Source organism: Quercus suber, unplaced genomic scaffold (assembly GCF_002906115.3).
Source record: "Quercus suber isolate HL8 unplaced genomic scaffold, Cork oak 2.0 scaffold_61, whole genome shotgun sequence".
In the NCBI taxonomy this organism is placed as follows: Eukaryota; Viridiplantae; Streptophyta; class Magnoliopsida; order Fagales; family Fagaceae; genus Quercus; species Quercus suber.
This window is the reverse complement of record NW_027069526.1, coordinates 1,388,495-1,415,363: the sequence shown is the minus strand read 5'-3', so window position 1 is coordinate 1,415,363 and position 26,869 is coordinate 1,388,495. Positions and strand designations below refer to the sequence as shown.

The following is a 26,869-nucleotide window of genomic DNA, read 5'->3' as shown; positions in this document are numbered from 1 at the left end:
TTATGTATAGAAAAAAAAAAATTGTTATTAAGTTTGTGTATATGATATTATATAGGATTTTGTTAACCTGATATATATTATATAAAAAATGAGTTATTGAGTAATTGTTTGACTTTGTAGTTTGTATATATATATATATATATATAAAGTGTTATTAAGTTCAGTATATGATAATTATAAATGATTTTAATTCAATGATCTTAGAATATAGAGCAAAACTTTATTAAACTAGAGCTAATTTTTGTTTTGAGTCACTGGAAGATTATTTTATATGATAATGGTCGCATGCACGTGCACTCACATACACATATATATATAGTTTGAATTTCACATTTCCCTCCATTTTTCTTAATATATTGATTTCTTTGAAAGATTAAGAAAAAATGTATAAATGAAGAAAAATTCATAGAACTAAGGGTCAAATGAATTTAAATACGTATTCTATGGATATTTATAACCCCTTCTTCTTCTTGTGATTTTTTTTTTTTTTTTAAGAAAAAACTATTTATTCCATTAAAGAAAAGCTAAATCAACTTGAATTATAGCATGAAAGTGTAGTGGAATATCCTTCATACATATCACAAAACCTATGACATAATTAGCATGTCTAATAAGATTATGAATTACAAAATTATCTTATCTATGAACATGTGAAAAGCTAATATGATAAGTTAGACATTTTTTTTTAGTATGATAGAATTTGAACTCATGTTGTCTACTCCATTATGATATTGATCTTTATCATCATGGTAAATACTAATTAGTTTTGGGTATAACTAAGGAGAATAACCTTTATCAATTGAAGTAATTAGTGTACCTACATAGACATATTTAAACTTAACTGGTAGAAAATTCTTAACTTATCAAATTAAGCACATTCTACAAAGATAAAATTAAAGCATCCGTATCTTTTAATTCTAGTTGGAAAACTATTTTCGATTGTTACCATAGGGAAATACTTTTATAACTTTTTTCAGACTTAAATTTTTTTCATTTTTTCCAGAGGGCTACAGGATTTTCCCCTTGTTTGTATCTAGTTCATGATTAGACTATTTTTAAATGACTTTATGTATAACTCGTTTTCCAAAATTTTCAAAATTAAAATTCCATGTACATAAATTTTATTATTTTGATTAATATGTATTCACAAAATCTTCAAATTGTAATAATTTTAAAACTATATTATGAACGGTTGTGCGCTTGAAACTAAAATTTAACCTAAATAACATCAAAATATAGAGTTTTTTTTTTTTTTTTTTATATATAAATGTAATTATCTCCATAATTAACTCGGTGAAACAAAATTTTATGAAGAATAATTAATTATTAGATAAAAAAAAATATCCTAATACCATAAATATAGTCAAGTAAAATATGTAGGCTTGAATAGGCTTTGAAAATGATTGACAGCTTGCTTTCTGTCAACCACTCTTTTTAAAATTTCGTTGGGCTCCTTATTTAATCAATTTTGTAAAGCTTTAAGTCTTTATCCAGCCACTCCTCTAGCTTTTGTTTATTTTTTTATTTTAAAAATTTTCATAAAGAGTTGAATATTCAAATGGGCTTGGGCATAAAACAATTGATTGGATGGTCTAATAGGCTTGAGCATAACTTGAGATAATTTAGACATAAACTCTTATAAAAAGATTAAAAAAAGTAATATTGAGTTTTATCAAACAATATTTATGTTTGCTTAAGATTTCATATTTTTTATTTGCCTTATGAAAGTTGTGATATAAAAAAGACATTTGAAAATTAGATCTTTATATTTATTTAGACTATTTTAGTTCATTTTTCTACTTATATTTATTTAGTATATTAATTCATATTTTAATTAAATTAATTATGACATCATCACGGTTCGAACCCGGTTCGACATCAAAAATCTTGAACCTCTCCTTTTATGGTTCAATGAACAGTCCGAATTTGCAAACCTTACTAAAAATACTGTTTATTACTCTTGAAAGGAAACAAGAATGTTAATTGGAAAACATTTAGTTATAAAAATAGTTGTAGCCTAAGGCTACAACCTTACTCAATATCATTAACATTACTACATATTTTGAAAATCTAACCATTAGATTGCATGTTCTTTATACTCTTAATACATATGTCAAATTTTGTGACAATTAGATATCATTTATTATATAATCTATAAAATTATATTTTATGCATAATTTTTAACTACAAAAACTTGTAATTTAAACAATTTATTGATGACATAACTGTTGATCTTTAATTTTCTAAAAATTTTGCAAGTAAAAAGGATATAAAAAGAAAATTCAATGGTGGATTTATCAAAATTTACCTCTAATAAAAAGATATGAGTAAGATTGTCGTCTTAAACTACAACCAATTTTTTAGCCAAACTTTGTCTATGTTTTTTTTTTTTTTTTTTTTTTTTTTTTTTTTTNTATTCTTCTTTATTTTCCTTTTTCTTCTTATCCTTATTTTACATTTATAAATTTTGAACTTTAAAAGTCATTGATAAAAGTAGGAAGTATTTTTTTTCTTATTGAAAATTTTGAAATATAAAAAAATATAATAGTTCATTGAATATATATGATATAAAAAGAAAATCCACTAAAAAAATCAAATTATAGGGCGAGATAACAAAAAGACACTGGGATATTATTTCAGTTGTGTGTAAACATTTATTTCAATCCAAACCACACGTCATGGTTTTGTTCAAGCAATTTTCCTTAGGGCATCAATCATCATACGTAAGAAGTTAATGATTTGAAATTGAACTTTTTAAAAAGTGTTTTTGGTTTGAAAATTTTGAAGGTTTGAGGTTTAATTTGAATTCATTCCTAAATTATAAATTTAAAATGCAATTTATCTTTTTTTTCTTTTTTTTTTCTTTTTATTTTTAAAGCAAATGAAAGAAACAAAACAAACTATAATATTACTGGGACTATACTTATCATTATGCATAAAGATAAGTATCCCACAAAGTGACTTAAAAGGAAAAAAAAAAAAAAATCCATGAAGTACAATAATATTTTCCCCAAAAAATTAAGCACAATACTGTACAATATTAAAAAAAAAAAAAAAAAAAAAGTCTTAGAATGTCAAGAACATTACAACTCAGTGGCATTATATATTTTCCTTTATTCAGATTTCATAAAACTAATATTCAAATAACTGTTAATGAAATTATCCAAATTAAAAATAGTCTATAATTAAAAGAGAGCCTTACTGCAGGCACCAAAAAATTCAGCTCATCAAAGTCTACCATAATACTAAAGCAGAAAAGAGCAGTCGTTTCAAATAAATTAAGAACTTCTGGGGATTCATGTGTAAGGTCCAGCAGGAAAATTTTCAACAAAAAAAAAAAATGTGGAAGCCAGAGAAAGAAAGAGACTGACCTGCTTGTTGAGTTCCAAATGGAGCTTGAGATATTGAAGAAGAGTGTGGTGGTTAGCCATATGCTGGCATATACCACCTTTTATATATCTTCTAAGGTCATTACTTTCACTGGTTACAACCTTACGTACTGATAAGTAAGAGTTATTTAATTTGTTATTTTAATCTTGTTCTCAACTTACCCAATTCAACCTCAGACTAAAGTCAAACAAACATGATTTTTTTTTAATAATTTCTTTCAGATTTTAAAGTAAATTTTGTGTTCAAAGAAAATCTATTCTCTCTGGAGCAATATTAAACTGTGTAACTTCAAAAAAACGGAACTGCATTTGTAAATTGATATATTCCATAACATCGAAACTCACACGAAATGTCATGTTTGTTCCAAAGAGAAGAATCATCTAATTTATATTAAAAAAATAAACGCAGCGTGAATAATTTGAGGCCAACTATGTGTTCTGTACACGACATAACAATAAATAAATAAATAAATAAACATCACAAGAAATTCCTCGGATATGCTGGTATGGAATAATTTATTCAAATGCCAGTTTCATGGTCAAATATAAACTTGTCTATTGTGGATATTCCATGATTATTTCCATGAATAATGACCTGCTAAATGACGTATAATAAGCCAGGTAATAATCGTTTAAATAGCAACAGGAGAATCCAATGGTTATAATTCACTTGCTGCATCGTTGCGGATATGGAATAAGTCAGCGAGTTGACTTTGATTAATGCATTCCTTTGCTCCATGAATGGCTATTAAAAATTAAAAATTATAAAATCCAAAATTTCAATCTCATTTTTCTGAAATATAATATATAGACGACCTTCAGATATTCATTATCAAATTGATTTCTACTATTTGAGCAGCTATTAGATTTCGTTTAGATGAATTAAAGCGTGATTGACAATTTTTATTTTTATTTTTTGGAGAAAGCGTGATTGACAATTTGATCATTCGTTCGTGAAGCAATATTGTACAATAATAAGCTACTGAGATTGTAGTAATTATACAATATACGGGAAGTATATAATTTTGTACAATCATCATAAGGAGTGATACCATATATTAGATGTATAAATATATTGTAATTTAGACCATACATACTATTACTATACACCAAACATATCATATAGTATACGTATATTAGTTTGTAACTCTTCGAATATGTATAGATCGATGCACTTAAAAATAAACACAATTATATATATATATAATTGCTTTTGATGCTATTAATATTATAAATATGTCACTTCTTAAGAGCCCAACATTTGGTACCATATAGCATGGTTAGTTGTACACCAGCTTTATAAAGTTTTTTCATTAACTTAATAAGTATTCTAGGTACAATTGCACAATTCTTCTAATATACTTCTCTACTTCATTTGCCTTGGAAAACCACATCAATAGTATTGACCAATCGTAAAATATCTATTAAGTTAAAGGAAAATTTTCTTATCAAATAACAAAATAAAAATAATTTGGTTCAAAAAGATAGTGTCACACATAGATTATAATCAAAATGAAAATGGACAGCTGATCAAAATGAAAATTACAAATAGTGTCTATTAAAAAAATACACTTGTTCATTTCCCCCAAACAAAGCAACAAATTGCACTCATAAATATTGAACTTTTTTTTTTTTTGGGTACTTGAAAAGTTTGACTTAAACATATTGGATTATAATCCAACTTAGAAAACTAAAATTACAATCTAGATAGACAATACTCCTTTCTCTCACATGAAATTTTTGGAGCATAAAACATTAACTTAAACTCACAATTATTATGTGAAAGTTGAGAGTACAACATTATTATCATTATTATTATTAGTATTACACAGTAATGGTCTCTTCCCTATCTTCATCGATCTCCCCTGTCAACTCCTCAAGTGATTTCCCTTTGGATTCAGGCACCAAAAAGGTAAAAAATACACCTGCTGCATTGATCCCTGCGAGTATAAGAAGTGTATTTTGCATTCCAATACCAGGTGAGTACCCTGCATCATCTATGTTAACATATATAGTGTTGTGGGCTTTAGGCCCAGTTAGGTTACTTGTATAGCACACATATTTACTTGTACTGCACACATATGCCTCCTATATAAAGGCATCTATGTACATTCTTTTACACATGAAATACAATACAATTATTCAGTATTTCTAACATGGTATCAGAGCCACTGCTCTGACCTTTTTTTTTTAGCAGTCTTGTCTCTCTTGGTGTTACTCCACCCTTATCGCTTCCGCCGTCACAACAGCCACTGCAGCCACTCACCGTTGAACCTACAACGTCTCTCAGCCGTTGTCCTCAGGTTCCGGAACTGCAACCGCCGTCGTTGAGGAGTCCCGCACCACACAGACCACTGCAACCACCGTCTCCGCCGTGTATCTTCCTCCGATAAAATTTTTGCACATACCACCGTGATCGTCTCGCCTCGATCTACGCATTCGTGGAAGTCTCGCAAGCATCGGAGTCTGCACGCGCTCTCACGCGCCACCTGAAGAAGCCGCGCCTCAGTCACGCGCCACACGCGCCGTCACGCGCCGTTTCATGCTCGGTGATCTATTTGTAGACATTCCACCTCTCACCAATCGTAAACTAGTTTCCTACCTTTCTATATTGTACACTGATCTTCTACATACACGCCTCAATTTTATCGTGAGGCTTCCACTGACCCTTTATTTGCAGATTGCAATGAAAGAGAATTTGATGCATTATCTAAAAACCATACTTGGGATTTGGTGACACTTCCTCCTGGGAAATTGTGGTTGGTTGTAAGTGGATCTACAAGATTAAGACTCGCTCTGATGGGTCATTGAGCGCTACAAAGCTCGTCTTGTTGCAAAAGGTTTACACAGAGAGTATGGGATTGATTATGAAGAAACTTTTGCTCCGGTTGCCGTATCTCATCTGTCCGTGCCCTCTTACCTGTGCTGCTGCCAGTAAATGAGACCTTTTTCAGATGGATGTCAAAAATGCATTTCTTAATGGGGATTTAAGTGAAGAAGTGTATATGCAACCTCCTCCTGGTCTCTCTGTTGACTCAAATAAGGTTTGCCATCTTCGACGTGCACTTTATGGCCTTAAACAAGCTCCACGAGCTTGGTTTGCCAAATTCAGCTCTACCATCTCTCACTTGGGTTACATGGCCAGTCACTATGATTCTGCCTTATTTCTTCGTCGCACTGACAAAGGCACTATTTTACTCCTCTTATATGTGGATGATATGATCATAACTGGTGATGACCTCAGTGGCATTCAAGAACTCAAGGCTTTTCTCAGTCAGCAGTTTGAGATGAAAATCTTGGATATCTCAGCTACTTCTTGGGTCTTGAAATCACTCATTCTACAGATGGACTTTATATTACTCAAGCCAAGTATGCCTCTGAACTCTTGTCTCGCGCTGGACTCACTGATAGCAAGACTGTGGACACTCCAGTTGAGCTTAATGCGCATCTGACTCCCTCAGGGGGAAACCATTGTCTAATCCCTCTCTTTACAGACGCTTGGTTGGCAGCTTGGTTTATCTCACTGTCACTCGTCCAGACATTTCCTATGCTTTCACCAGTGAGCCAGTATCTGTCTGCTCCACGATCGACTCACTATGCTGCTGTTCTGCGCATTCTTCGATACTTAAAGGGCACTCTCTTCCATGGTCTTTTCTACTCTGCTCAGTCTCCTCTTACTCTTCGTGCATTTTCTGATGCTGATTGGGCAGGAGACCCCACTGATCGCAGGTCCACCACTGGTTATTGCTTTCTTCTTGTTCTTCTCTGATTTCTTGGCGAAGTAAGAAACAAACTCATGTGGCCCGCTCCAGTACTGAAGCAGAATATCGTGCCCTTGCTGATACCACATCTGAGCTCCTTTGGCTACGATGGCTTCTCAAAGACTTAGGTGTGTCTACATCCTCTGCTACTCCTCTTTATTGTGACAACCAGAGTGCTATTCATATTGCTCACAATGATGTCTTCCATGAACGGACTAAACACATTGAGATCGATTGTCATTTTATCCGTTTTCATCTTGTCCATGGTGCTCTCAAGCTGATCTCAGTCTCCTCTAAAGATCAACTTGCAGATATCTTCACCAAGTCACATCCTAAGGGACGCCTTCGTACTTTGGTTGACAATCTCAAGCTGGTCTCACATCCACCTTGAGTTTGAGGGGGCTGTTACATATATAGTGTTATGGGCTTTAGGCCCAGTTAGGTTACTTGTATAGCACACATATTTACTTGTACTGCACACATATGCCTCCTATATAAAGGCATCTATGTACATTCTTTTACACATGAAATACAATACAATTATTCAGTATTTCTAACAATCTAAAGTTTTGTTTTTGCTTTCAGAAGCGTATGAGAACCCATGAACCAGCAATTGCTCCAATCTTCCCAGTTGCAGCTGATATTCCATGACAAGTAGACCTTAGCGTTGCGGGGAAGATTTCTGCTGGCACAATAAATTTTGTGGTATTTGGTCCAAAGTTGGAAAAAAAAAGGTGAATGCATACAACACACGAACCAAATCTTATTCTTCGTATTTGTCCAGTGAGTATAAGGAATAGCAAGTGCAAACATGAAGATAGACATGAACGAGAATCCCATCAATTGGATTGCAAACCATCCTAAATGATCAATGAAGAGCACCGTAAACCAATATTCCGGCACAGTACCGCACAGTGCTACTAGCGTTTGTGCCTTTGAAATCTTGAAAACCTCTTCAATAGCGCTCATATTTTTTGATGGAGGAAGCCAACCAACTGAGGAGAGGACATTCTTCTGGAAAAGGTTTTGACTATAGTAACCAACGTCCACCAAGCACCAACACATAGCAGTTCCAACCAAGTGAAGCCCATGCCGTTTCGCAAATTCGCTCGAGAATAAGCCATAGGAATCCTGAGTTCCCATCTCTATCATGTCCTTTTCTGGTTCGAGCTCTACTTGTAGTACCTTAGACATGTCTGCTGCGGCCTGTTTTGCATTCCTGGCAACCAAGGCTGTATAACGAGCTGTCTCTGGCATTTTCGTAAGCCAGTAGTATGTAAGGAAGGCAGGCATGGCTCCAACCATCAAAATTATTCGCCAAACATAATCAGCTTGTTGTGGCACATAAGTAAGTGGCTTACCAAGGTACGTGTCAGCGGGTATGTTTTTTCGAAGATGCTTGCAACAACTATTCCAACAATCCCACCAAATAAAATTCCCATGCCTTGCATGGCAAAAACTGCAGCGATAAATCCCCCACGAGTCCTTTTGTTACCGTATTCAGACATGATTGTAGCCGAAAGCGGATAATCTCCACCAATGCCAAAGCCAAGCCAGAACCTAAAGAAACAAAGTGTGCTATTGACACAAACTGCTGATTTTCCAAATGAGTGTCCAGACGCAATGGAGCAAAATACCATGAGAAGGAGTGTCACACCATACCCTCTTTTGCGTCCCAATTTGTCGCCAAGCCAACCGAAGAAGAGTTTGTATGTTTTTAGACCCTTTAAAACGTAACCGGATTAACTTAATTAACAAGCCAAGTTATTACTTATGGCACGTTTAGTAAATTGTAATAGACATTGTAATGTAATAGATATTTCTATGGCATAATTATTCGGTTGTTTGGTTATGTTTTTATTACAATGAATAGTTATTCCTTATGAATAGTTATTCTTCAAAATGAGGAATAACTATTCCTTATCAAAAGTACTGAATATCTATTCCTTCACCTTATATAATAACTTTTTAAAAAAATTTCCTAAAAAGCCATTAGTGGCCACATCTTCAAAAGAAAGAAAATAAATTTTCATTCTTGTTAATTATTATCTCTATTTTGAACACCACTTATTTTAGGAAATTTGACTTAAAAATGGTTTAATTACACATTCTTTTTATACTCTACTAAATTGTGAATGCATATTCAGGATTCCATTCCTAAAAGGTCACCAAACTAATTAATAGTAATACTTATTACATTTCAACTTAATGTATTCATTATAATACTTATTCCTATTCCCATGTAGTAATTATTACAGTGTACTAAACGTGCCCTTAGTCCAAATTCCAGATCTAGGTTACACAATAATATCATATCATGATAATGCGAAAATATAAAAACACAAAAATTTGATCACTCAAAAACCAAACGGGTAAAATCTGGGGGGATTTAACCTACTATCTTCAAGGTAAACAAATCCACTATGAAAGAATTGAAGTTTTACAATAGAATTTAGACACTAACATTCTATTTACCTCGAGTAGAAACTTACTACACTACGGTCAAGCTCCGAGCTACGGACTCCTTCTTTCTTGGATCCAGCAACCACAAGTTCTCCTACTTGTGATTTTGAGACTTCACTCAAACATTCAATCTTCTGTAAAGCTCTTATGCACAACTGAAGAGATCATCAAGTTCTTGAGTAAATCTTCCTTGAAATCCTAAATTGTGTATGAAGGTAAACACTTCTAGATCTAATAGAAGATTCACACAACCACAATAAGAGCACTCTAAAACGTGTTAGGTTTGCCTTATATTTGAAGGTAAAACATAAAACCCTAAACGTTTTAAGAGTTAGGGCTGAGTTAGAATTATGCAGTAAAAACGCATTCTGCGCGATTTTCGATTGATCGAGCCTAAGCTTCAATCAATCAAGCCAGGCCGAAATGCACAGTAACTTTTGCATCAGCTTGATTCCAACTTTACATAAGAGACACAACTTTGAATAAGTCTAAACAAGACTAACCAACTTGTTTTGATCATGGTTTGTCAACATTACACATTAGAGTTCTAAATACATAAATTCCTAAATCTTTAGAACCTAACAGAGTTGGCCAGCAAAAGTACTACAAAGGGAAGCGGCAGTAACAGCATCTGATACTTTGGGAGGCAATATGCCTGGCGAGGCTGATGATATTGGATTTGGGTAATATATACGGCCAAGCAACTTCGTGATGATGGAAATGCAGAAGATATCATAAGCATCTGTGAAGAATCCCATTCCGGTGATTACAATTGTTGTGAAATGATATAGTTGGGTCTTTGTAGAATCGAGTGCTTTAAGCACTCCCATCTGCTCAATAGCCATGGCTAGCTAGATCTTACAACTTTTAAGTAACTTTCCAACTACAATTGTAGAAAACTTTCTACCAAGAAAAAAAAAAGTCTCAAAATCTATCCATGAAAATAATAGGAAAAAAAGTTCAACAATAAAGTCCTTACAACTTTGTATGTAGAATAAAATAAAATAAAAAAAAAATTCTATAACAAAATTCTTCACAATTTCTTTCCCACGTTATGTAATTTATTATGATTAGTAAATAAAAAAAATGAATTTGGTGGTAAAAGTCGTGTGAAAGTAATGTTACTTTAATTATAAATGTTAGGATATATGTGATTTACTTGTTAAGAACATATGTCACTATTTTATGTAATTGACTAATCTTTTGACAAAATGCACTTTACTTGTATTTGGGTAAATCTAGGATGTGTTTAATACTTTGAAAAATTGTGTTTCAAGATCATGTGTTGAAGACATGTAAGTCTGTCCAAATTTCAAGTTGAAAAGTGTCTGTCATTAAAGCTCGACAGCTAGCCATCTATCGAACTTAAGAAGTTGTTTTAGCCCCGTGGCTCGATAGCTGCTTGACAGCAGCTCAACAAATAGGCATCTGTCGAGGTTTATGAAAAACAGAATTGCAAATCTGCTTTGACTCTAATCTGTGATTATGTATTTGGACTTTCTTTTCTCACAACCCTAGACATATAAAATAATTATTTTAAGGGCCGTCAAAGAAAACACAAGTTGCACAAGTGTTGAGCAAAGTTTGTTCAAGCAAATTGTGACCAGAGATAGAGTTTCGCCCTAGTTCATTATTCTTGTAGAAGAAGTTGTGTTTATGCACCACAGGATTTTGTAATCAAGCATCTTCTAGATCTTCATTATGGATGAATTGAAGAACTTTGCAGCTAACAATTTTCTCTAGTTAGTGATTGAAGTCGCGGACTGAGATCCGCACAATTAGTTAGTCACGTACTAAGAGCCGTGCATAAAAAAGAGAAATTGTCACTACAGAAAAAGTCCAATTGGATATTGGGGTAAGAGTTCAACTGTAGGTTGGTATAAGATATTGGGATTCCTTTACTTGTAACCGCTTGTTGTGATAATAGTAGAATTTCGGGAGTGGTTACTTTAAAATCACCCGATAGGGGTTTTTTACCGTGTTAATTTTCCCCATTCGTAAACAAATCACCGTGTCAATTTATTTTCCGCTGCATACGTAGTTTAAATTGGTGATTTGTTTGTGCTACCACGCGTTTGCATGTTAATTTGATTAATTAATTAAACTTGGCTAATTAATCAATTAATTCATCACAAGAAGTCAATTCGTTTTTGGCCTATCTATAACTAATCGCCTTAGTAAATTATGAAAAAGTTTGTGTCCATGATATTATACAAACAATGAACTTCTGCCTATAACAATATTCTCCCAAAAAGAATAAGCAATATGGTAGTTAATGAAATTAGTTATAAAATATTAATAGCATTATAATTAAGTGGCATAATATTTTTTTTTTTTAAAACCAGATTCAAATAACTATTATATTAGAGAAATGCTAATATTTTTCATAATATATTTTAAGTAGTAGATTGTTACTGACTGTTACTAATAAACAAAAATGTAATTATAGTGAAGGATTTAAATTACAACCAGTAATAATTTACTACCTAGAATTTATTGTAAAATTGTAGTGAAAAATGTTATGATGAATATTACATTTCTTATTAAATTAGTCAAATAAAAAATAGTCCTATAACAAAAAAAGAAAGCCTTGCTACAGGCACCAAAAAAATTCAGCTCACTAAAGTCCACCATAATACAAAAGCAGAAAAGAGCAGTCATTTCCAATAAATTCGGAACTTTTGGGGATTCATGTGTAAAGTCTTAGCTTGGAAAATTTTAAAAAACAATGTGGCGGCCAAAGAGAGAAAGATACTGACCTGCCGGTTGAGATTGCCGTGTGGCTGTGTGTGCCGAGAATGAAGAAGAGAGCGGCCATTTAAATGTTTCTGTGGCTTGATACTAACCAAGATAAACATTTTTGTCATGTTCGGTTGTGTTTTTACCGGTCACAACCTTGCTTCTTCGTAAGTAAGAGTTATCAATTTCATTATTTTAACCTCTCGTTTATAACTGCCTCAATTTCATCCTGAGATTAAAGTCAAACAAACGTAGTTCTTTATTTCAAATTTTTAAACAAATATTTTGTCCACAAACAATCTATTTTCTCTGGAGCAATATCAAACGTGAATACTTTAGAAATAAGGAACTGCAATTGTAAGTTGATATATTGATATTCCATAGCATGGGAGGCTCCAACGTAATGACAAATTTACTGAAAATACAAGTATTGTCTAAATCATATACTATATAATAAAAGTTAGGCTTAAAAGTTGTATTCCACCAAGTGACTGCATTAAATTACAGCAATTTTTTAGATAAAGATAATAATTTATTTCTTTTTATCAACTTCTTTAAATAAAATAACAATAATTGTTTTAATAAAAACAAAAATTTATAGTTCTCTTCGTAAGTTCATGTCAACTTCTTTTTTTTTTTTGTTTATTTTAGCCTATGTTTTGTTCTTTTACTTCTTCCTTGGTTTTCTTTTTCTTTTTTTTCTTTTTTTGGTGATAAAGAGACAAAAAAAAAATAGCTATTCTGTATTCATGAAAACTTCTTAATTTTTATGGTATTTGATTTTTACGTTTTTCATATCAACTTATAATTAATCCGATAAAAAATAATGCAGAATGATACTTATCCTTTACTCTGCTAAACATTGAATATAATTTCTATCTTTTCATTTAAATAATAATAATAATAAATGCCATAGATATTGCTCTACTTTCCACCATCAATTATAGTGAACTGCGACCATTTTGATTTTAAACATACTTCTTCTTCTTGTATTGATAGAAACGCCACTTTTATGTTCTTACGTCAAGTATCAATTCCTCCTAACTTCTCATTAATTCTCACTATATGCTGTGCGGCAAAGAGATGCAATGGATTTACCAATGTAAATGGTAATTGTGGCCATGTATTGAAGGTACAGATGAAGTTGGCCTTGGGAAAGCACTCGATTTTTCGGTATGTGCATGATTTGTTTTTATTTTTATCTTTTCATATACTTAAAAAACACTAACTTTTCTTCTTTGTTTTTATTTTTATTTTTTTGTTTTGGTTTTTGTTTTGTTAGGTTTTAAGACTTTAGGAACTAATGTATTAGAATTTCAATATGTATTATGTTGGCAAACCATGATTAAAACATAGAGTCTAGGTTTAGATTTGCTCAAAGTGTGATTTAATGTAAAATTGGAATCGAGTGATTGTAGGATTTATTGGACAAAATATACAACGCTCGATCGATCGAAAATTAAACTCGATCGATCGAATCTCGTGCTAATTTAATTTTCTGCAGAAATTCCAATTCAACCCAAGCTTATATGACGTGTAAGGTTAAGTGTTTTACTTCAAATATAAAAGGAAAAACTCTAACTACGTTTTAGATGTCTTTGAAGTGTTGTGTGTTGAATCTTCTATAAGATCTAGAAGTGTTTACCTTCATACACATACTTAGAGTTGTCAAGATCAAGATTTACATCAAGAACTTGATGATCTCTTCAGTTGCTGCATAAAGAACTTTACAGAAGATCTGAAATGTTTGAGTGAAGTCTCAAAATCACAAGTAGGAGAACTTGTGGTTGCTGTGGATCAAAGAAAGAAGTAGTCCGTGAACTCGGAGCTGTCACGTGATTGTGGTAGTAAGTTTTCTACTCGAGGTAACAATAAGATGTTAGTGGTCTAAATTCTATTGTAAAAACTCCAATTCTTTCATAGTGAATCTGTTTTTACCTTGAAGATAGCTAGGTTAGATCCACCCCAAGTTTTACCTGTTAGGTTTTTTTAGGTCATCATATCATGGTGTTCTTTATATTTTCGCATTATTTGCATGATATGATATTATTGTGTTAACCTAGATTTGAATAATTTATTTACTTGACTAAATAACTAGGTTAAACAACTTGTGTTAAGGAGTCTAAAAACGTACAATTTTGCATAGTAGTTAAAAAAAGCAATTTCGTGATTGTGGCCATCGTACAATACTTTGTCAAATGTGCCGTTATAAATTTGGATAGTTTATAATTTGTGAATTTGGTGCTTTTTATATAAACTAGTATATAATCATGCGTATATGCACATGTATAATTAAAAACAATCACAATTACATGGTTCAAATTATACAATTTTTTTTAGAAAATGTTTAAATTATACATAATATTAACTTACACATTTTTTAAACCATACATTTCTAAAAATATTTAATGATTTCTCACTATACACACACACACACGCTAGTGTATAATTCATGCATATGCACAATACAATTAAAACAACATAATTATACATATATGGATTCAAATTATACCTTGTTTAAGTCATAGATATATACATGAATTTTTTACCATTTCTTTCTTCTTTATTTATTTTATTTTATTTTATTTTATTTTTGGATATACACATGAGTTTACTCTTTTTTATTGGGTTTTTTTTTTATTTTTATTTATATTAAACTCTTCATCTTTTGCACAACATTAACTCACCTAGAAATTAATATATATATATATATAGAAAGGACACGTGGTGAAAAATTATACTACAATTAGAATCCAATTTGAAATCTAATTAGATTTTCTCTTAACTTTNATGGGAGGCTCCAACGTAATGACAAATTTACTGAAAATACAAGTATTGTCTAAATCATATACTATATAATAAAAGTTAGGCTTAAAAGTTGTATTCCACCAAGTGACTGCATTAAATTACAGCAATTTTTTAGATAAAGATAATAATTTATTTCTTTTTATCAACTTCTTTAAATAAAATAACAATAATTGTTTTAATAAAAACAAAAAATTTATAGTTCTCTTCGTAAGTTCATGTCAACTTCTTTGTTTTTTTTGTTTATTTTTAGCCTATGTTTTGTTCTTTTACTTCTTCCTTGGTTTTCTTTTTTCTTTTTTTTCTTTTTTTGGTGATAAAGAGACAAAAAAAAAATAGCTATTCTGTATTCATGAAAACTTCTTAATTTTTATGGTATTTGATTTTTACGTTTTTCATATCAACTTATAATTAATCCGATAAAAAAATAATGCAGAATGATACTTATCCTTTACTCTGCTAAACATTGAATATAATTTCTATCTTTTCATTTAAATAATAATAATAATAAATGCCATAGATATTGCTCTACTTTCCACCATCAATTATAGTGAACTGCGACCATTTTGATTTTAAACATACTTCTTCTTCTTGTATTGATAGAAACGCCACTTTTATGTTCTTACGTCAAGTATCAATTCCTCCTAACTTCTCATTAATTCTCACTATATGCTGTGCGGCAAAGAGATGCAATGGATTTACCAATGTAAATGGTAATTGTGGCCATGTATTGAAGGTACAGATGAAGTTGGCCTTGGGAAAGCACTCGATTTTTCGGTATGTGCATGATTTGTTTTTATTTTTATCTTTTCATATACTTAAAAAACACTAACTTTTCTTCTTTGTTTTTATTTTTATTTTTTTGTTTTGGTTTTTGTTTTTGTTAGGTTTTAAGACTTTAGGAACTAATGTATTAGAATTTCAATATGTATTATGTTGGCAAACCATGATTAAAACATAGAGTCTAGGTTTAGATTTGCTCAAAGTGTGATTTAATGTAAAATTGGAATCGAGTGATTGTAGGATTTATTGGACAAAATATACAACGCTCGATCGATCGAAAATTAAACTCGATCGATCGAATCTCGTGCTAATTTAATTTTCTACAGAAATTCCAATTCAACCCAAGCTTATATGACGTGTAAGGTTAAGTGTTTTACTTCAAATATAAAAGGAAAAACTCTAACTACGTTTTAGATGTCTTTGAAGTGTTGTGTGTTGAATCTTCTATAAGATCTAGAAGTGTTTACCTTCATACACATACTTAGAGTTGTCAAGATCAAGATTTACATCAAGAACTTGATGATCTCTTCAGTTGCTGCATAAAGAACTTTACAGAAGATCTGAAATGTTTGAGTGAAGTCTCAAAATCACAAGTAGGAGAACTTGTGGTTGCTGTGGATCAAAGAAAGAAGTAGTCCGTGAACTCGGAGCTGTCACGTGATTGTGGTAGTAAGTTTTCTACTCGAGGTAACAATAAGATGTTAGTGGTCTAAATTCTATTGTAAAAACTCCAATTCTTTCATAGTGAATCTGTTTTTACCTTGAAGATAGCTAGGTTAGATCCACCCCAAGTTTTACCTGTTAGGTTTTTTTAGGTCATCATATCATGGTGTTCTTTATATTTTCGCATTATTTGCATGATATGATATTATTGTGTTAACCTAGATTTGAATAATTTATTTACTTGACTAAATAACTAGGTTAAACAACTTGTGTTAAGGAGTCTAAAAACGTACAATTTTGCATAGTAGTTAAAAAAAGCAATTTCGTGATTGTGGCCATCGTACAATACTTTGTCAAATGTGCCGTTATAAATTTGGATAGTTTATAATTTGTGAATTTGGTGCTTTTTATATAAACTAGTATATAATCATGCGTATATGCACATGTATAATTAAAAACAATCACAATTACATGGTTCAAATTATACAATTTTTTTTTAGAAAATGTTTAAATTATACATAATATTAACTTACACATTTTTTAAACCATACATTTCTAAAAATATTTAATGATTTCTCACTATACACACACACACACGCTAGTGTATAATTCATGCATATGCACAATACAATTAAAAACAACATAATTATACATATATGGATTCAAATTATACCTTGTTTAAGTCATAGATATATACATGAATTTTTTACCATTTCTTTCTTCTTTATTTATTTTATTTTATTTTATTTTATTTTTTGGATATACACATGAGTTTACTCTTTTTTATTGGGTTTTTTTTTTTATTTTTTATTTATATTAAACTCTTCATCTTTTGCACAACATTAACTCACCTAGAAATTAATATATATATATATAGAAAGGACACGTGGTGAAAAATTATACTACAATTAGAATCCAATTTGAAATCTAATTAGATTTTCTCTTAACTTTACCTATTAATACATACATACATACATATATATATATATGTGTGTGTGTGTGTGTGTGTGTGTGTGTTGTTGTAGTAATTTTATGTCAATACAAATTTAATAATTATAATTATATAAACTAGTATGTAACCCTATGCTTACGCACAAAAATGATGATTTATAATAGTGCTATTGATATTAGTTTAGGTTATTAACTATATAAGACATTAGTTCGACTAGGACATTAGGATGTACTAAAATGATTTTCCCTTGCCAAATTTCTCATTACACTATTGTTATGTATATAATTTAGAAAATCACTATTGGATACTACATATACAATATTAATTCACTATCATTGTCCATAAAATTCTACTAAATACAACACAAAATAAAAGAATAAATTAGAGCAATAGTATCTTATAAATTGAATGGGGATAAGTGCATGGGATTGTTTAGCTTAATTACAGTTTGTTACGTTCAAAATCTTCACATACAAAAAATATCTAAATAAAAACAGTATAAAAAATATACTCATTACTTCCTAAAAAAAATAATAATAACAATAAAAAATCTAAACAATTTAATTTGTATGAAAAGTTAACAAATGCAAAAGCTAATTTTGATTCTAATCAAATATTCTCTAAGCTTTGGTTTTAAATATATATATATATATATTACCTAGATTTATTTACATTGGACTCCTCATTTTCTACACTGAATTAATTCACATGACACAAAAATTAAACTCTAATTGAAATTCAATATTTACACTAAATTAAATCATTTGGCACAAAAATTTAAAAGCATGGATTAGAAGAGACACATGACGCAAAATAGACTCTAATTGAATTCTAATTTAAAATCTAATTGAATTTTCTCTCAGTTTTTCCTATTAAAATATATGTGTATATATATATGCTATGATTTTTTATATAAATCTAAATCTAAAGTTGAGATAAAATTCAATTAGATTCTAAAATTGAAGTCTAATTTTGTGCATGTGTCAAATCAATTTCTTAATTTGGTGCATATTTATCCCTCATTGCAACAATCGAGGATTTTGTTAATTTTATATTAAATTTCACACCACTTTCAATAAGAATTATTTATTTTTAAATATAAGAATATAATAGCATATTTAATTTTTTTTTTAATTATAAAACAAGTAGACAACTCTTTTTTTTTTCTTTTTTCTTTTTTTAAAAAGAACCTTCTCATCAGAAAGATGGAGTATTGTTTTGAATCTGAATTGAGTAAGATAATTCAAGAATAAAATATTTTTAAAAATATAATAAAAAACTTAAAATTATAATTAATATAACCAATAATTTGGGAAAAAAAATTTAAAAATTGAAATAAAAAATCGTTAGCCTCTAAAATTTGAACTCTTATGTTTTTATTTTTCAATGCCCCACCAAGAATAAAAATATAGTGATCAAAACTATTGTTTATAAAACTGACTCTAAAACATAACATAAAGACCAAAGTCATAAAGTAGACATAATAATAGAAGACCAAATAATAATACAACAAAGACCAACTATGATAGTACAAAAACCAAAAATAAATAAAGAAATAAAAATAAAACAAACAAACAAAATAAAACTTGAAAGTTTTCAAAAAAAAAAATTTTGAAATAGTAATATATATATATATATATCTGTGGGGTCAGGAAATCGTACAGCCACGGCCCACTCCAAGCCAGGCCCAAATGGCCCAGTCCGAGGAGGGATGACTACCCAAGGCCAACTTGGGGAGCAAACCCTTCTTTGGATCGGCGCCGAGGATCCCCTCGTCCTCGGCACACTAAGGATAACTATAGGGGAGGGGGGACAAACCCAGAGCCAGTTGTCACCTCAGCACTTAATACGTTCACCTAACCCTTCTGGCCGCATTAATAGGGATGCAACCCCCAGACAGGGCTACATCGATCAGGGTGAACCACTTGAGCACAGATACGACCTCTGATGGGACAGGCGGCCAGAGGAGAGGCCAATGAACAATCAACAGGAAGAGGAAGAGAGTAGTATATAATAGAGACAAGCAAAATGTAGTGGGGGGGGGGGGNGGCGGAACTCTTTTTTTTTTTGGCACCTAATGGGTTCATATATGTACCAAAGCTTTTAGTGACGAAATATGGTTTCGTCACTAAAAAAATCTATTATTGTTTTTAGTGACGAAATTCATATTTCGTCACTAAAGCATACTTTTAGTGACGAAATCATATTTCGTCACTAAAAAATCTATTATTGTTTTTAGTGACGAAATGTTATTTCGTCGCTAAAAACATATAAGTGCAAAATCTTTATTTTTTTAGTGACGACTATTTTTCGTCACTAATACTTACTTATAGCGACGAACGTATTTTCGTCACTAAAACTATCTACAACAATACTTACAGTGACGAAATATTTCGTCACTAAAACTTTCAACTTTTAGCGACGAAATATTTCGTCACTATAGACTAATTAAGTTGGCGCCAAAGTTTCCCTCCATGGCGCTTATTTTTCAGATCACAATAGCAACGAAATTTATTTTTCGTCACTAAATGTAATAATTTTTTCATTATTAGTGACGAAATTAATATTTCGTCACTAAAGCTGTATTTTTAGCGATGAAAAATATTTCGTCGCAAAAAATTAATCTTTTAGCGACGAAACGGTTCGTCACTGTAGCTTAATTGAGTTTGGCGGAACTCTTTTTTTTTTTGGCGCCTAATGAGTTCATATATGTACCAAAGCTTTTAGTGACGAAATATGGTTTCGTCACTAAAAAAATCTATTATTGTTTTTAGTGACGAAATCATATTTCGTCACTAAAAAATCTATTATTGTTTTTAGTGACGAAATGTTATTTCGTCGCTAAAAACATATAAGTGCAAAATCTTTATTTTTTTAGTGACGACTATTTTTCGTCACTAATACTTACTTATAGCGACGAACGTATTTTCGTCACTAAAACTATCTACAACAATACTTACAGTGACGAAATATTTCGTCACTAAAAATTTCAACTTTTAGCGACGAAATATTTCGTCACTATAGATTAATTAAGTTGGCGCCAAAGTTTCCCTCCATGGCGCTTATTTTTCAGATCACAATAGCAACGAAATTTATTTTTCGTCACTAAATGTAATAATTTTTTTCATTATTAGTGACGAAATTAATATTTCGTCACTAAAGCTGTATTTTTAGCGATGAAAAATATTTCCTCACTAATTTTCGTCACTAAAAGTACATTTTGTTGTAGTGATATATATATTATTTTCTAAAATAAAATACACAAGTTTAAACACTTTGCATTTTCTACTAAAGAATATTCTTATAAGGCTTTTTTAAGAGTTAACAAAATATAATAATGACCATATTTAGCTCATCTAGGAATCATAAAATGTATCTAATTGTATATTTTAAAATGTACTAATACGTATGCATGAAATTATAAGCTAGTAGTTCTAATAATCAAATGAACTTATGTATCTGCAAAAAATAAAAATAAAATTATCACGAGGAAGTTTGGCATGACGCATGATATATTTTAGCACGCCTTCAAAAAAAAATGTATATATTATTAGCACTTAAAATTTGTGGCATGCAAGGCGCCTGCAAGGCTACAACGGCTACGCTGAGTCAAATTATCCAAATCACTTAGATGATTGCATATAATTCGAATTTGTCTCTTCCAAAAGTGTAGATTTATCTTTTCCAAAACATGTCTTTGAGTTAAAAAATAGAAATCATAAAAGCATAAGAAAATGATATACACATTTCAAATCTTTGTTAGATACACAATTCAGATGTAAACACTTTGTTACAAATTAATATTATTATATGACAACTGGTATGTTAAATTCTAAAATTATGTGTGGGGATAAGAACCCAAATTTATATATTGGGCCTTAGGCCTTATCCGAGGACGTGGATATGTCCGAGGGGGAGTAAATGATTGGAAGAGGCCCCAAAGTTGAGAATCACGTAAGCAAAGAATGGAAGAATATAGTCCGAGGAGTAGCTCCTTCTCGGATACGATGAATATCAGTCAAGCATGCATTTGAATAATTTAGGTGACCTTTCAAGAAGTTCCAACGATTAGAATGAACCTCAAGCACATACAAAGGTGATAAGAACACAGAAATATCTAAAAGAAAAGATGCTACTACCGTACTAAATGCACTGCAACAACTTTTTTTGCTACATTTATATGGAGAAGACCCCTGAACAGTGCAGTCTTAAATACCACCATTCGCAGAGAGCCAAAGAAGATGTTTGATGGGACATGCACTCGAATAAAGACTTAGATGATTAACAAGTGTATGATCAAGATGGCCTGAAAAGAACTATATAATGTAAAAAATCTCCAAAAAAAAAAGGGGAACAGGAAAAAGAAGAGAGAAAATAGAGAGAAGGAATTACTGTAGCACTAAGAACTGTATTAACCTTCAGAACTAGTGGATTAATTCATAATCTATCTCCTCGGACAATCATTTTATTGAGGTTTACGTGTGTTTCATGCTTGTTCATCTTTGAAATCCTTATTAACCGTTATCTAATCCACCAAAAGCCCAACACTTTCACCCACTCTTTACAAATTCGTTGTACTGGGCTCATTAAGCTTGTAGGGTTAGGATTTGTGGCCCAAGCCCAAAACAATGAATTTGTAGAGTATGGGTGAAAGAGCTAGGTTGATTATGGGATTAACAATAACGAATCACAACCCTCAAGCACAAACCAACATGAATTTACACGTAAAGAATGGATATCCGAAGAGCTATATTATTGATTCTGTGATGAATACAGATCTTAGGGTTACAGTCAAGCTCTTATTCTTTTCTCCTTTTTTTTTCTTTTCTTTTCATTAGGAGCTTCTTTTCTTTATATAACCTCCCTTCTCCTCATCCCCATCGTCCACTTGTACCTCATCCGTGAATCTACTTGAGTATATGTCATGTCAAGCATCTCCTTTAACTCTATGTGAGTGGCAGTAAATGAGGATACACTGTTCAGGGGTCTTCTCCACATAAATGCGGCCAGAAAAGTTACTGCAGAGCATTAAATACGGTGGTAGCAGTTTTTCTTTTAGATATTTCTTCATCCTTATCGTCTCCAAGTGTACTCAGAGCTTATCTTGATTAGGAGAAGTCCTCAGAAGATCATCTTGACCTTTTATACGTTCAATTGGTCCATACTATTCGCAACAGAGGAATATAACCTCTTCGGACAAAAGGCGACCTCTTCGGATTGTAATCACTTTTCTCTCTGGGGATCCCTCTTCCAAATGGGCCTTGCCCTTACCATCTTCTTCTTCTCGGACGCACAGTAATCCTCATATGGGCTCTTGGCCCACTATGTTAGACTGGGCCATTTTCCCCTTACAATAGCCCCTCAAAATTTTAATTTTTCCCTCACATCCGAGGAGAAAAAAATAAGATTTTGACCTGCCACGTAAGGAAAAAGAAATAAAAATAAAAATAAAGAAATTTAAAAGAGGGAAATCGTAAATACCCCCGTTTACACGCGCATGAGCATAGAGAAAAGCGCTTCATTATTGCTGATGTCAGTTCTGTAATCCCAAAGCGTTGTATTAATTACTCCAGGCGGCGTTTTGTCTTTTGCATCCAACGGTGGGTTGTTGATCCAACGGACAGGGTTCTTCTTCGGGATTTAGACGGGATGAATTACACACTTTCACCTGTCTCCGTATATAAACCCTCAGAAGAGGTTATTTTTCTTTACTTTACGCATCTTCAGAATACCCAGAGAGCTCTTGCATTCAAAACCCTTCAAGCTTCTTTGGATTTCTGTGTTCTTTTCTTCCAGGATTCACTAAAAGTCCATTTCGAGTCCATTTCGAGTCCAGGGATTATCCTCCAATCTTGTCTGTGTAAGTTTCGGCACCTCTTGGTCCTTTATTTTCTTCTCGGCTAGTATTTTCTACCTTCAAAGCCCATTTCCTGTCCACTACTTCAATCGTACTCTAAGAATGGGCAAATTCCAACATCTCGTCGATAGTTCGGCGTTGATAGAGGAATTTAAGCAAAATTATGGTATACCGCGGGGGGTAAATCTGAGATATTGCCCTCCGGAGCAGATACTAACGGCCCGAAGAAAGGGAGAGGTCATAATCCCAATGATAGCCTTCATTGAAGGGGGAATGACCCTCCCAATGGGTTCCATTACCTTGAACTACCTTCGCAACCACAGGCTCTCTCCTGAGCAGTGCGCGCCAACACCTTTAGGATACTAGGAGCTATCGATGCCTTGAACCAACAGTTAGGATTAGGGCTGACCTGGCATGACCTGGCATATATGTATGAATGTCATAGCCAAAATGGGGCGGGATACTACCTTAAATCCCGATCCGATATTGTTAGATTATTTTCCTACCTTCCCAAATCAAATAAAGGGATGAAAGACGACTATTTAATCGTCTCGGGCGCATGGCATGACGGTCTACACTGTCCGACCGAGCCAGGAGAGCCAGGTTTGACTTCCTAGACTTAGGATTTTTAACAATAGTCTTAGGATCTTCATTCTTCATAACATGTTTTTTATGCTATCATATTTCAATCTTCTGACCGGATCTGTTTGTTTGTTTTTTTATAGATAAGGCACATACTGCTCCTCGGCTTAGCCTTATCAACACCCCCGCCCTCAATTATCTACTACGCTCGGAGATATTCATAAGTGAAGACGGACAGCTCCAGTCCATCCCATTTATACTCGGCTATACGCCCAAGAAAGCAGACATCCAGCCGGCTGGCAACGCCATTACACAGGGTGATCACCGGCTTCAGCGAATAGACGTCGCTCGGCGACACTTTTTAGCGCCATACGACCTTGAGCCCGTTCCACACCCCAACCCACAGGGCATTCCATTACTAATTCGACCAGTTCAACAAATTCCCCTCGAGCCGGTAGTCGTAGAAGAAAGGGTCGGCTCTTCATCCACTTCGCTAGAGGAACAGATAGACAAATTTAGATTTGAAGGGGAAGTTTCAGGGGGGGTATAGGTAATACCTTCTACAGATTCTAAGGAGGAGGCCGACAGGCAATCCAGTGTCCGTCAACCACTTCTGCTAACTACACTCCCTGAGGACTCTTCAGAAGAAGAAGAGATGTCTGATTTAAAGCTTCTATTGAAGAAAATGGGTAATAAGGCTGAGTCCAAAGGGACGGGGACTTCTCGGCCAGTGGTGAACTTACCTCCACCCTCACCCCCATCTTAGGTCCCTAATCCGGCTTTGAAACCGATACCAGACCTAAAGAAAAAGAGGCCTCTCGAGCCTGAGGAGCGGGAGGTGGTGGTACCACCAAAGACCACAAAGCAGCAGAAGGTGGTAAAGGACCACCGAAGCAAGAGGGCCTAGTCCGTGGAGAGCAGGGAGGAGCCTTTTGTGGCCGGCGTGCGCCGAGGGCAACGCACGTGGTCTCCTAGGCTGGAACTAGATGGTGTTCCTTTTTCCTGGGAGACCTCTGTTAGGACCTACGACGGGGGTAGAGCGGGGCTGATAGCTAAAGCTTTGGAGCAACCACTGCTCCTCCCCTAAGACATGGAGTCATACAGGCACTTCAGCCAGTATGATCTTTTCATGTCCCTGAAGAGGGACCTGGCCATGGTAAGCGTGCTTATCTGGATCTTCGGTTGGCATATTAATTTCCTATATTTTATGCTAACTCTATTACTTTACTTGTTTAGATTACATAGCAAGTCTTCGTGGCCGAAGAGTGGAACCGAAAAGCCTACGTTGAAGCCCAAGCGGAGGCCCACTCTAGGTTCGAGGCGGAAAAGGCACTGGGCAGCCTAAAGGAGAAGGTCTCTCAGATCTCGGACCAGCTAAAAGGGGTGACCCAGGAAAGGGATAGCCTCAATATTGGTCTCAGAAATGCTGAGACCCAGGCCGAAACCCAACGCAAGCTGCTGAATTACACTCAGAACAATCTGGCATCTGAGAAAGCTCTTGTGAAGGAACTTCACACCGAACTCCAGAAGGCCAAGGAGGCTACCAAGCAAGCTCGGAGGGACGCTCAGCTGGCCAAGGAGGCGACCGAGGCCGAAAAGAAAGCAGCCTACCAACTGGGAGTGGAGGCGACCGAAAAGGGTCTTACTGAGCAATTTGCTTCGGTCGCCCGGGACTACTGTGACATGACATAGGGCAAGGCACTGGATGCTGCTAAGGTGTCTGTTGACTCGGAGCTGAGGCTGCCTAAGAGCGTTTATTACGACCCAGACATCCGAGAGCTCCTAGAGTCTGATCCCCCTCTTCCAACACAACTCCCAGAGGTCTCGGAGCAACCTTTGGTTAGCCAAGCTCCCCCAATCACCCATGAGCCTCCCAAGGATTCTAGCCAGCCAGGTGATCAGAGCATCCCCGCTGAGCCACCTAAGGATATGGGCGAGGGTTTGGAAGAAAAGGAAACATCCTCGGAGCCCAAGGACCAAGCCCTCGTAGAAGCTTAGACTTTAGTGGTTTTTTTTTTTTTTTACTCTTGTTCTCCCTTTATGTAAGGGATTGTAAACTACGCTATTTCAATCAATGAAGCAGTTTCTCTTTTACTTTTGATGTATTTGTTGCATACCATATGGTTTTCATTTGCTACAAGTAACTTCACTTTGTAATTATGGTAATGTAGGCAAACATAATCACTCTATCTTGCTGATAATATGTATAACTAAAATTGATTCCAAAGAGAACAGTACATAAAGGTTACTGTTAAGTGATGATCATGACAAGTATTATAAAAGTCGGATAGATCTTTTTACATGTACACTAGGAATGTTAGCTTAGGTTAGAGTTGATATTAAACACAGTTAATAATGTCAGGCAAGATTTATTCTAAAAATAACCTTCAATATTAATAACAGCACAAAAGTATTAACTAACTAAAAATCACTTGGTCCGAGGGTCACAGACATGATTGGGTTTAATTTTAAATACTTAGGGAGAATAACCAAGGGGTGTTAACTAATCCAAATCATTTGATCCGAGGACTACAGGCATGATTGGATTTAAGTTTAAACACTTAGAGAACCGATAAGGTGTGTTAACTAACCTAAATCATCTGGTCCGAGGACTACAAGCATGATTGGATTTAAGTTTAAACACTTAAGGAACAAATAAGGAGTGTTAACTAACCCAAATCATCTGGTCCGAGGACTACAGGCATGATTGGATTTAAGTTTAAACACTTAGAGAACAGATAAGGAGTGTTAACTAACCCAAATCATCTGGTCCGAGAACTATAGGCATGATTGGATTTAAGTTTAAACACTTAAGGAATAAATAAGGAGTGTTAACTAACCCAAATCATCTGGTCCGAGGACTACAGGCATGATT

At 33.3% G+C, this 26,869-nt stretch overlaps 1 pseudogene; it reads right to left on the bottom strand.

Moving 5' to 3' along the window:
* Positions 1 to 5,213: 5,213 nt before the first annotated feature.
* LOC112012759 (probable inorganic phosphate transporter 1-3) lies at positions 5,214 to 10,458 on the bottom strand (annotated as a pseudogene).
* Positions 10,459 to 26,869: the final 16,411 nt, after the last annotated feature.